This window comes from Sus scrofa, chromosome 8 (genome assembly GCF_000003025.6).
Source record: "Sus scrofa isolate TJ Tabasco breed Duroc chromosome 8, Sscrofa11.1, whole genome shotgun sequence".
NCBI lineage: Eukaryota > Metazoa > Chordata > Mammalia > Artiodactyla > Suidae > Sus > Sus scrofa.
In genome coordinates this window covers 116,185,400-116,198,480 of record NC_010450.4, presented here as the reverse complement: position 1 = coordinate 116,198,480, position 13,081 = coordinate 116,185,400, and the positions used below count along the sequence as shown (strand labels likewise).

General features: G+C 40.1%; 1 protein-coding gene and 1 long non-coding RNA gene across 4 annotated transcripts in view; one reads left to right on the top strand and one right to left on the bottom strand.

Annotated features, from left to right (window-relative positions):
- The window catches only part of ARHGEF38 (Rho guanine nucleotide exchange factor 38), a 135,550-nt gene that overhangs the window by 794 nt on the left and 121,675 nt on the right, over positions 1-13,081 (top strand). The gene's annotated exons all lie outside the window — the stretch shown is intronic.
- The window catches only part of LOC100738848, a 52,576-nt gene continuing 43,655 nt past the window's right edge, over positions 4,161-13,081 (bottom strand). Inside the window, exon 3 of the long non-coding RNA XR_002346844.1 lies at positions 4,161-4,943. This is a non-coding gene — a long non-coding RNA (uncharacterized LOC100738848). The remainder of the gene's footprint in view (positions 4,944-13,081) is intronic.

The window sequence follows — 13,081 nt, the reverse complement described above, 5'->3', positions numbered from 1 at the left end:
AACGGGCAAAAGATAGTTTATCTCAATAGATAGGTGTGAGATGTCACACCGTGAGATCTATCTAGGTAATTGTGCTAAGCTGTGATCGTGGTTATCTTAAATGGGGGCATGAAGCTACAATCATGTCTGCGAAAAATAAGGCATGTTAATCATCGGATGGTATAAAGGATTTGTTGAAAATCACATAGGTGTTCGTTCCTTTAAAGTAAATTGAATAACATCCAAATATGGTAAGAGAGGTTTAGCATGCCTTTTGAGGAAATAGCTGCATTTTATTTTGTGATGGTCGTCAGATCATTTGGCACAGTTATTACAACAGGTCCTGTTTCAGGCCCTGAATTTCTATCCCTTCCCATCTACCCTCTCTTTTTCTTCTCCCTTTCTCTTGAAGGTCATTTGTTCTAGTAAACTTCATTTTGATGTGGATATTGTGCAATGTTTTAAGTAGCCACTGCAGTACCTGTTATGTGATCCTCCAGAACCTGACTCTCCCACTTTGAAGCACACTGTGTTTGAGCTCTCACAGTCCCACCATGAGCTGTCATTCTAGACTGAAAAACTACCATGAGGCTAGAAAAACCAACAGAACAAGCTTGTAGTTAGCAGGTCTCTTTCCTCAAAAAATGTGCTTCGCTTTAGTGATGCAAATGAATCAAATTAAATAAGATAAATGCATTTAACCTTAAATCTTAAAAGATTCCTACTATGAGTTAATGCTTTTAAAAAATCCTGATAGCTCAGGATTAAAATGCAATGGATTTTTTTTTTTAATGGGGAAGAGGTATTGTTTGAGCTTTGAAATTACTTTTTCTCAAGCCCATGGATACATCGGAAAGAAAGCAAATTTCATTTTATTTTTCTCTTTTTTTTTGGCCTCCCTGCAGCATATGAAGTTCCTGGGGCCAGAATCACTGTGCCTGGACCAGGGATTGAACTCGCATCCTGGTGGGAACTCCAGAATGTAAAATTTAAAGTCACACACATTTGGTTTCACATCCTGGTTCTTCGATTTACCGTCTAAAGACTTTGAGCAAGTTACCTTAAATTTCTGAGCTTCCGTTTCGCTATCCGTGAAAGTAGGATAATGATAACACATAATGCTGGTGGAAGAATGAAATTGGATAATCACATGAAATGCCTATTATTTTGGCTGACACATGGCATGTGTTCCATAAATAGTAGTTATTTTTAATTTTAGGAACGGTGTACAGTAATGATAGAAGAGGATTTGCCCTTTATTAATCCAAATTTACTAAGCTACTACTAATCTATTTCAACTCTTGTCTGTCCTTTAATGAAGAGGCCACATACAAGAAATTCAGGAAAAGCCCACTGCTTTATCTCTAATAACAGGTTTCTTCCGAGATTCACCAGTTCAGCATCTTTTTGATCCAGATTTTCCATTAGCAAAATAAAAATGGGAAGTACTTTTTGCTCTTCGCTTCTTAAACTTAACTAAAAAAAATATGTCTATGGCCACAAAACACAGTAGATGTTTGTTGGTTACTTTGCAGAAGACCTCAGGCTTCTTACGTACTCCACAGGATTTGTGATTTTCCTGGGATCTGTTGGATCCTGTCTTTAAAGGTGGAAGGAAAGACTCCGGAGTTAATCCATGCTCCTAGAAAAATCATCAGGGAGTGCAGAGGAGCATATCAGACCTATAAAGATAGGCTGGCCTCCTAATAATGAACATTTCTTAGATATACCTCAATAAAATCCAAGTCTGACATCTAATGCCTAATAGAGCTTTTAGTATGACTTTACTGTAACTGTTTTGGCAAGACCATAAGGCATTTTCTCATTAATGTTCCAAACAACCAGTTCTACAGTTTGCATTTGGGTCTGTGCTATATCCATTATCATGCAGATGTGTCCTAAATCACCCTAAGAGGGTCTTTATTACTGCAATGCCAAGAGTTTTTCCTCTGCCTACCTTGGAACCAGCAGTTCCCTAGGAGGCATTAAATAAAGACCTGAGCCAGTTAGAGCCCTCAGACAGATGGCCCGAAGCCATCGTGAGGTCACAGCGTGCTTTCCAACACTGGAAAGCAGCCTCAGATTATTTCTTCTGTTTCCCTTCAGGGCTGTGTTGCTCTCTGAGTTATACAATTTATTTCTCTGTCTCTGCAAGCAAGTTCTCTAGGGTTCTGGGAAATATGAGATCTTTTCTCAGTGTCCCTGGGCTTGCTTCTTAACGACACAGTCTACCTGTTCAATTCAATTTCTGACCGACGTCACTTCAGCAGTGCGAATCCTAAGTTGTAATTTTTAAAAGCTGGTACAGGGGACGAGAGCCACTAATTAAGATAAGATATTCTTATGAGAATATCACACAATCTTTGTAAAAGGGTGTGATCACACCGACATGGTCATTCTACTAAGGCTTAAATTGTACAATAATAATCTGATGCTAGCCTGTTAGTGGCGTTTTTATTTCTTCAACAGATTTCAGTTAACTGGTATCTGCAGAATATGTTATATGGTAAGCAAAAAACAAAACAAAAAAAAAAAACAAAAAAAAAGAAAAGAAAAGAAAGAAAGAAAAAGAAATATATGCCAAGAACTACAACTGCAAAATCATTCAGAAAAAGTGTCTGACCTTTGCTCCAAAGGGGCCTGAAGTCTCATTGGGAAAGATAAGATAGGTAAACGAATGCAATAAAGGGGCAGGATGGAGGTAGAGGTGAGATCAGTGTGTCCACAGAAGGAGGAGAAGGTGTATTCAGGGTTGGGTGGGGAGGTTGTTAGAAAACTTTGCTGTTCAGAGATGATAAGGGGGAATGGGGAGAAGGTGCAGAATGAGAAGAAGGGAGTATTTTAACATCTTCATTGGGCTTATCTCTGTCTGCAATTATGTTGTTTTCTTGAGGTTTTGTTTGTTTGTTTGTTGCTTTTTAGGACTGCACCCATGGCATATGGAGGTTTCCAGGCCAAGGGTTGAATTGGAGCTACAGCTGCCAGCCTACACCACAGCCACAGCAACACAAGATCCGAGCCATGTCTGCAACCTACACCACAGCTCTCAGCAACGCCACATCCTTAACCTACTGAGTGAGGCCAGGGATCAAACCTGCAACCTCATAGTTCCTAATCAGATTAGTTTCTGCTGCGCCAGGAGGGGAACTCCGTTTGTTTTCTTGTTGATTGCCTACTACTGACCCACTTCCTCTCCATCTCTCATCCCCCTACCCATGAAAGAGACCCTGTCTGTCTTGTTAACTCTTCCATCTTTGCACTTAGAATCTTGCCCAGCACACGGCAAGTCCTCAGTAAATTTCAAATAGAATGAATGACTTGAACCATCTGGTCTAGGCAGGGAACCAGTGTGAGAAAAGATGTTAAGGCCTGAATTAAGAGCCCTGTATTTTCGTTTGTGATGATACATGTCTCCATTGATAAAGATGATTCTTTAGTAAAAATAAATCAGAGGTAAAAGTGTATAGAATGGCCTATCTGGCAAATAATTCTTAGTAGAAGCCTATCTCATTCCTGCTTCTGTTTCTAGAGCACACCAGACCATCCTCATTCCAGTGCTCTTCTTCCAATCACAACAACGAAAGCTACATCATCGTAGTTTCCAAGCTAGCTCGGCCCCTCTGCCACTCTCCCGGGAGCCGTGGAGCATGATCAGGCAGAGGAAATTTACTGGCTGGTTGCTAAAATTCTTTCCTTTCGGAAATGGTTTTATATATGATTCTCTGTGAACTCTGTATTTGAAGTGTGCCTCATTTAAATAGGTCTGCACAAGTGACTGGCATATGTAGATTATTTCTCTATTTAATACATCTACGTAAATATACACTTAGTCGTGTGTGTGTGTGTGTGTGTGTGGTGTGTGTGTGTGGTTTATTTCTGAAATGACTGAAACTTTTTATTAAAAGTTTATTGATCAACATTCGGTAGCCTTTTCTAAAAACCATATATGATTGGTATTGTGACATTATTGTTTTCTTTCCAATGTGGGTTCTATGGGATGAATATTTATGTTTCCCCCAAATTCGCATATTGAAGCTTAATGCCCAGTGTGATGCTATTTGGAGGGGATGGTCTTTGGGAGGAATTAGGTCATAAGGGTGGAGCCTTCATGAATAGGATTAGTGCCCTTTTCAGACATGAGAGATTTTTTTCCCTCTCTCTCTGCTCTCTGCCATGTTAGGATTTGAAAAGACAGACATCCGTTCACCAGGAAGGGAGTTCTTATCTGACCCTGGACCTGCCAGCACCTTGAGCCTTGATCTTGGACTTCTCAGCTATGAGAACTGTGAAAAATAAATGTTTTTTGTTTAAGTCACCCAGTCTATGATATATTTGTTACAGTAGCCCAAACCGACTAAGATAGTTGTTCAGTTACTTTTATCCTCTGTGGCCACACTAAGCCTCTGGTGAGTTTTTTGGCCAAGGCATATTTTTGCTTATTTAGTATCAGGCGAAAGAGTGAGAGTGGGTGGGTAAAATATCATCACAGTTGCAGATAACACAACAATACAAAACTCACATCTCCAATTCATAATAGGTCCGTGGTGCTTCCTTTATTTGCAAAGGCTATCATATCATTGTCATCATGAAAGGACTGATTGGTTGTTTTTATAAAAGCCTGAAATGGTGTTACTATAGTGGTAATAAATGAACCACTCTCCTGCATAGACTTTATACAGAATTACATATTTTGCAGTATGAGGAAAAATGGCTCAAAGAATAAGTTAGACTTGGTCAGAGTGTGAGAATATTTAATTTGTAATGATTTTTAAGAATACAAACTAATTTGTAAGTGAGCAGGAGGAGCAGTTAACACTGGAAGATTTGGTGATTTTTTTGGTTCAAGAAGTAGTGAAGGGTGGAATAAAACTAAATGTCCAGTTGTTTGTCTACTCTGGTGCTTTGAGTCCTTTTTGTTCCTGTTGGTTCTTTGAGCAGTGAGTAACTCCTTCCCCTTTACCTGCCTGTAGAGAAATGAGAAGTACTTGGATCAGTAATGTGACACCTGTACAAATAAGGTGTGTTTCATAGTTTAAACGGCAAATCTTTATAAAAGTCAAGGCACTTTGTAAAGCGAGGTAATTTCTCTGTCATCGCATGCATGGAAACCACAAAGAGGCAGGATATTTTACTCTCCTTCTTTTTCAAGAAGGCATTTTGCAGTTTTTCAAGGACCTGTTTGAATCAAATAAAGGGTGAGCCCCAGAAATCAGGAAAGTTTGAGCTCTTCCACTGCTACCACATTGTGATGGGACCATGTATGCCTTCCATGTTTAACTGGTGTAACTCTAGGTAGAACTTTCTTAAAGGTAGCAAATGCAACTTCTAATTGTATTGTTTGTCTATAAAAACAACGAGTTTACCAAATCATGAAATGAGAAATCAAGAGGGAGGGAGAAGTGAATGGAAGGAAGGAAGAAGAGGAAGGAAAAGGAAGAAGAGAGAAAACTCAGATGTGCTAAGCGTGAGTAGAAATGAACATTAAAATACACAAACAGTGATGTATCTGGGGAAGAGATGGGTGAAGAAAAGCACTCAAGCTACATTCATCTTTGTTTCTATAGATACAGGAAAGGGAATGACATCTTTTTATAGACTAACGTTTTCCTGATTCCATAATCATAGTAACTTCAGTGTTTTGTGGGTATTGATTTCCTGGTGATGGTGGGATTATTGGAAGAATTGCTAAACTTGTGAGCAGTATCACCTGGGAACCAGGTGAGACATGGCTTCAGGTGGAGGTTTAGAGCATCCCTCTGTGGTCCCCTCTCCACCAAGGAGATGAGGAGTCTTTGGGACCAAGGATCCTGGCTGCCAGGGAGCCCTACCTTCATTTCCAGTCTAAGTACAGGACATCTGGGACCATGGAATTTTCTATTCAACAGGCCCCAGTAACTGGCTCCGAGGCCTACTGGGACTTCTGCCCAATCCCTTTGTCCTCAGGGCCAGTGTGGTTGCTGGTGTGCATGCCCTTTGGCCTCAGGACCAGTTGGTTATGGGGGTGTGTCTGGAGCTTGGCCATGCTGGGGTCTTCACACAGACCCCTTGTGGGTAGAAGAGAGAGGGCAGAGGGACACGTAGAGATATAGGACTTTGGCAGGAAAATCTGGGGGACCTGAGAAATCTAAACTAGAACTTTGCCTTCTAGGATTGTTATGAAGGTATATTTATTAAGACAGAAGGACAGAACCCATTTTATTTAAAAGTTTTCACCAGCATGGTTCACAAACTTTTAAATATGTTGAAAAGGTAGGTTGGCCTCCAATAGCAGGCTTGCTCCAGGCCCCACGAGGGAGGCTGCTATGGCTGGGAGCTATGCTCAGGATAGAGCACCTCTCTACTAAGGTGTGGAAAAAGAAAGGAAAGGGAAGGGAAGGGAAGGGAAGGGGAGGGGAGGGAAGGGGAGGGAAGGGGAGGGAAGGGATGGGAAGAGTAGGGAGGGGAGGAGAGGAGAGGGGATGGAAGGGGAGGGGAGGGAAGAGAAGGGTAGGGAACTAGAGCTGGAGGGAAGGGAAGGGGAGGGGAGGGGAGACCAAGTGACTGTCATCCACCAGCTGCTAGGTCAGCCAGGGGCTTTCACACGTTGTTATTTGAAACCAGCACCTTTTCAGTTCTGATTTTATCACTGAAAAAATAGGAATGTAAGGGAGGAATGCCTTTCCTTCTACCCTCTTATGTTAAATAGCTGGGTCTATGAAATAAACGAACAATAGCAAATTAATAGGAGAAAACATATACGTGTATTAATTTTAAATATTATATGCGGGGGGCATCACAGGAAAAAAGAAATGAATACCTCAAAAAAGGTAAGATTAAAGAGCTCATACAGTATCTAAATAGGGGAAGGGGAGGAGGAATGTAGGCCACTTAGGACAGAGCAAAGAGTTTTAGGAAAGATGAAGGAGCCCTTAGAAGAATCTGGGGAGATGTAATAGTTGGCGACAAAGGTTGTCTGGTTGTGGTGTCCGCTTCTAGTTTCCTGTCCTGTGATAGAAGTTAAGGGTCTCTGGTTGACACCTGAGTTCCTTTTGGAGGGTCTGTCTCTGGGCAGGTAAGGAAGTGTAGAGACAGCCTCTCTCAGCATTTGCTGCTTTTCAAGTGCTTTCAGCTCACAAGAACCAATGTACCAAAGCAGCAAATTCAGGGTGGCATATCCTGAACTCATTCAGGAGGTAGAGTTTGGATTTGATCACAGATGCTTTAAATAGCTGCAGAATAGAACACATCTCATTCATTGACTTAGTAGCTATTTTATCCCTATGGTTTATTAGTAATGAGAAGTCAAAACACATTAACAGTTACAATATGTGCTTTGGGATGTGATGACATTTCTCTGCTACTATGATAAAACCTGACCTTACTTTGGAATGCATATTCTTCCTTTGGAATTATTATAATTTTTTCTTTCTTTCTTTTTTTTTTTTTTTTTTTTTTTTTTTTTTTTTTTTTTTTTTTTTTTTATCTTTTCAGGGCTGGACCTGTGGCATATGGAGGTTCCCAGGCTAGAAGTCTAACCAGAGCTGTAGGTACCGGTCTACACCACAGCCACAGTAATGCCAAATCCAAGTTGCTCTGCAACCTACACCACAGCTCTTGGCAATGCCAGATCCTTAACCCACTGAGTAAGGCCAGAGATGGAACCTGCATCCTCATAGATGCCAGTCAGATTCATTTCCAGGAATGGGAACTCCTCTTCCTTTGAAATTATTGTGACATCCCTCTGCGGGAGTGTTGTTGCTGCCTTATAAAGGCCATCTTTTGGTTTGATTGTCAGGAAACAAAATTGCAAAGTTAGGTGACGCAAACCCGCCCCATTGTAATAGCTTAATTATCTCCATTCCCCACTTCCTTGGCTATCTTGACATTATTTCTTTATTTTTAAGTGTGTTGTCATTTTTTTTGCATGACAATAAAACTTAATATACATCCAAAATCCCCTATTTTATAGCCATGGGTGATGGTGGTGGTGGTGCATGCATTTGCAAAGGAAGAGAATTGAATTTTATACCAGAAACAAGCAGCTCTATCTGGGTAGGTGACATTCCAATAGAATTTGATGAAATCAGCCTAAATTGTGAGTCTTAACTGCAGCAGGAAAATAGGGTTATGATTAAAAACCTTTGTCCTAGGTTGTTCTTACCAATTTATTTTTTTGATTAATGAGTCAGAGAAGAAAGGAATATTCTGTGATATGTGAACGGAGGCCCTTGGTAGTATGATCTTAACAATCTGACATCTAGCTCTTACTTAAAGAAGAAAACCTAAAGTCATATCATCTAGCTGCTGCTCTAAGTATGCTGAGCCTTTGTACCCCTCACAGGAGTTGTTTTTCCCGAACGCTTCTTGATGTTAGATCTCTAATGTCACTGCAAAAGCTGTCACAGATTTCTGCATCTGTCCTTGTTGTGAAATAGCTGATGAAAGCATTGTTTACCTCTTTCACTGCTAACCAGTTTTATTTGTGAAAAAACTTTGGCTCCTCTTAAGAATTAGTATACATCCCTCTTCCAGATGAAAATAAGCAATTTACTGTATTTAGCTGCCTGAAGCTTAGACTATTTTTCTACCAGTGTCTGGCCTTTATATTAGCTGCTTTTCCTACCTAAAGTTTCTTCCTCCAAATCTCTCCAAGAGTGGATTCTCATCACTGAGACCTCTGCTCATCTACTGGGAGAGTCCTTTCTAATCATCCTACCTTATGACGGTGTAGGGGAGGAGAGACTTTTCCTTTATCCTCTGAGGTTCTGTGGTTGGGACCTGTGAGTGGAACTCACAAAAGATAGAATTACTGAAGGAAAAGCATGTACATTTTATTTGATGTTCCTATTTTTACTTGGCACAGAAGTCTTCATGGAAAGAAGGGAAAATTCCAAAGCAGATAGACCCAGGGGCTTATATACCATTTTAACAAAGAGTGATAAGTTGTGGAACTGTGGCAAGAGAGAGGAAAAGGGAGTTTGAACTAGGGGAGTTAAATTGTGGTACAGTGCACAGGAATGTGAGGGTTATTTTAGTAATGTTTGTACAGACTCATCTTGATGCCAATTCTCCATCTCCAGCAATAAGAATTCTCTCTTCCTGATACAGGGCAGGCATTTCCTTACAGGGAATTTATGGTTTTCTTTCAGGTAGAAAGGGGGAGGGCATAGAGCCTTCCTCAATCCTTCTTTCCCAACTGCCTCCAGCTCAAAGCAATCAACACGCCAAAGTGGCATATTTTGGGGGTGGTGTTTTCTGATCACCTTCAGTGAACTTCGTACCACCTACTACTCCCTGGAACTAAGCTGTTCTGCTTTTGCCTCTTTCTTCCACTTGAATACAATTCTCCACAGAGGTAGAGATTTAGTCTTATTATAGCACTTAACCTATGCCTGGTATACGGTAGATGCTCAGCTCAAAGACTACGTATTCAATGATTTAAAAATATTCAATGTCTAATTACAACTACATTGATCCTTATCATAGGTATATTGGCTTTTATAATTCTGTCATTCCCATTTCCCCACTACAATTGGAGTCAATTTTTGAGTTAACTCCTCTAATTTCTTTTTCTGTAAAAAAGAGAGAATATAAATAACCTTAATTAAACAAGAAAATAGAATTTCTTGGTCAAAGAGACTGATAACTCAGTTTTAATGAATTTATTATTACTCAACAAACATTCTTAGGTGTTCATATGTGCCAGGTATTGACTAGATCTTGAGAACATAAAAATAAACCAGAAACAGTGAAACAGGCAGTGAACTAGTCATTGTAGCTGCAAGTGCCTGAGGTAAGTCTGCAGGTTGGGTTCCTAGGTTGCAGGTTCTGAGATGGAAATTTGGGTGCAGAAGGTTTATTAGGGAACATTCTTATGACCACCACCTAGAAAAGAGAAGGGAAGGGCAGAGGATTGGTGGGGGGTGGGGTGGGGGTGGAGTGGTTGTATTTCGATCTGATTTCAGAGGAAAGCTTAGCCTATTCTAAGCAGCCTATCTGAAGTGAGATAATGATCCTTTGGAGTTGTCCTAGTAGTGTGAGGGCCTGGGGCCTTATGTCATCCTTCAAGTTTTTGGCTGGGGCCCCTTGAGAAGAAGGCATGACCTGAAAGCTGCTCTCAACTGAGACAATCCCTGAAAAGGACCTGTCTGCTGGTGACACTCCCAGTGATGGGGGCAGTAAGTCTTTTATTCCTGAAGGGAAACTGGCCAGCTCATTATAGCACCCATCCCCAATTAGTAGTTATTATTATATGAGAGATTCAAGTAAATCAATACAGGAATTGATAAGAGGAAAAAGCTTAATTTTTACCTCTAAAATGTCAAAATAAGAGACACTGAAATCTGAACCTTGATGTCCAGTTTGGCTGTTTTATGGGGACAGAGGGCATTCCGGACAAAGGGATTGAATTGTCCTAGTACATGGAACAAAACTGGCTTCCCTATTTGGGTTTCAAAGATGAAAAATATGGTACTCACACCAACTGAGCATTTGTACTAGGCACAGAGGTACATTACATCATTTCATGTTCTTAACAACTTGCTAGGAAGTTCTTGTCAAATATTGATAGACAATAAAATGAAGGTTAAGAGAGGTGTAGGTACTTGCCCAGCGTTTTACAACTAGCAAGTGGTGATGTCAGAGTTTTACTGAGGTCTGCTTGGCTCCAAGGTCCATGCTTTTTCAACCACTATGCAGGCTTTATTGTTTTAACCCCAGTGTTTAGTAGCACCTCTTTCATGGTTTGCTTTTAAGGAATAGATTGATTTTGATAAATTTTCAAACAATACTTAAAAATATCAAGAGTCCCTTAGTGCTACCAGCACATTCACCTGCCATCTTAAAATCAACAGTGACCAGCAATAGTTGTTATTTTACACTTTGCAATGACATGTTTTATGCGGACTGGAGTTAGAAAGATTTGCACTTGCAATGAATAAGGTGTCCATGTCACAGATTCGCTAGAACATTCCACTCCAAAAATACAAACCTAATGATTTTACTTATTTAGTCTTTGAAACCTGCTCCTCCTCACTAACTGCAGAGCACACTACAGGAGGAGGATGTTTGATGGAACAAAGTGTCAAACCCTATTGCTCCTTGGCTTAACACTCCTCAATGATTTTCCATATTCTCTAGCAGTGGTATCCAAAGAGAGGTACAAGCAGCCCAGAGAGTTTTCAAGTCATTCATTATGAAGGAAAAAATAAGCTAATTTTTTAGTTTTATCCTTTGAAAATATCTATTTTGTGCATTTTTTTTGGCCACACCCATGGCATATGGAAGTTCCCATGCCAGGGATCAAATCTGAGCTGCAGCTGCAACCTATGTCACAGCTGCAGCAATGCTGGACCCTTTCTGAACCCACTGTGCCAGGCTGGGAAAAGAACCCAAGCTACCACAGAAACAATGCCAGATCCTTAATTCACTGTGCCACAACGGGAACTCCAATTTTTGTGTATTCTTTATAATGGATGTGATACATTAACACTATTAGGTAGTGGACATACTTGCTCAAAACAGCTTAATTGACACATGATGAAAAAAGTTTGGAATGGAATTCTGACACATGCTACAACAGAGATGAGTCTGGAAGACGTGAGGCTAAGTGAAAGAAGTCAGACACAGACAAGTATTATAGGATTCTACCTAAAAGAGGTTTCTGGAATAGTGAAACACATAGAAACAAAAAGTAGAATAGTGGTAGCCAGAGGCTGGGGAAGGGAGAGAAGGGAGTTAGTGTTTCATGGGTCCAGGGGTTGGATAATGGTGATGATTGCACAACAATGTGAATGTACTTAGGAAGCTGAATTGTACACTTAAAGATGGTTAACATGGTAAATTTTAAGTTCTGTATTTTTATCATGGGAAAAAATAGCCGTTCCCACTGTGGCACAGCTGGTTAAGGAGCCAGGGTTGTTTCTGAGGCAGTGTGGGTTCGATCCCCACCCTGTCCAAATAGGTTAAGGATTCGGTGTTGCTGCAGCTGTCCCACAGGTCACAGCTGCAGCTTAGATTTGCTCCCTGGCCAGGGAACTTCCATATGCTGTGGGTTCAGCCAAAGGAAAAATTAATAAAGTTTGGAGACCCCATGTTGTAACATTAAAGTGGATATAAGTTCTCTCATAACATGACTCTTAACCTTTTCCACCTCTGGCCTGAGAGATGGTTTTACTTCAGACTGTCTTGCTTTGATACCTATTTCCTGAGCCTGGTGGTTTTATAAACTCCTATTTACCTTTTCAAGTCTATTTTTCGGAGTCACTACACCCCAAATACCTTTTAGGTTCACATATTGTATACTTTGCTAATATTTGTTATTTGTATGTCAATGTCTCTGTCACTTGGTTAAACTTCTCAAGGACAGGAACCGTTGTATCTTCAGCACCTAGGAAAAGGCTGGCTTGTACTCAGTAATGCTGTTTGTCATGGAAATGAGTGAGTCAGTGAATGAACAATAAACGGATAGTGTGGCAGTTGTGTGCAGTGAACATCTGAATGGATACAGGAGGCCCTTCTCCATGATGGGTGCCTCTGAAGCCAGGTCCTAATCACTGACTTCAAGGTCACAGATCTTGGGTATGGATCTAATTCAGACAAGGAAATTATTTATTAATTGTTATCATATCTCATATTTCCCTCCTCCATATTGTGTGTCTTCTTGATCGCCCTTTACAATTCTGCCTTCATTAGCAAAGGCATACAAAAGGGACACGTACCTGTCCTGCCGGACCTACTGGTTATCTCTTGAAATGGAATCTTATATTCGTATAAACAAATATAAAGAAATTATTTTTGTTCTGGCCTAATTAAGGAGTCTCAGTGGAGTGATTTTCTCCTTTTTAAAATAAACCAAGGTCTATACATCAAAAAATAGAAATAATGTACTTGAAAATAAATATTCTCCTAGAGTTTGACTGGCCTCTTAATGTCACACTAATCAGACATAAGGATGGTTATTCTGTTATAACAATGCTATGCTTTTTAAAATATCAAAAATTAATGGAATATTTAAAAAATACTGCAGTTATAATTTTATAGGTTGTTTGCTTCTTTATTCTAAGCATTTTAGTGTAGGAGTGGAGTATTAAATTAAGATGTAAATTAGATTTCCTGAGTAAGT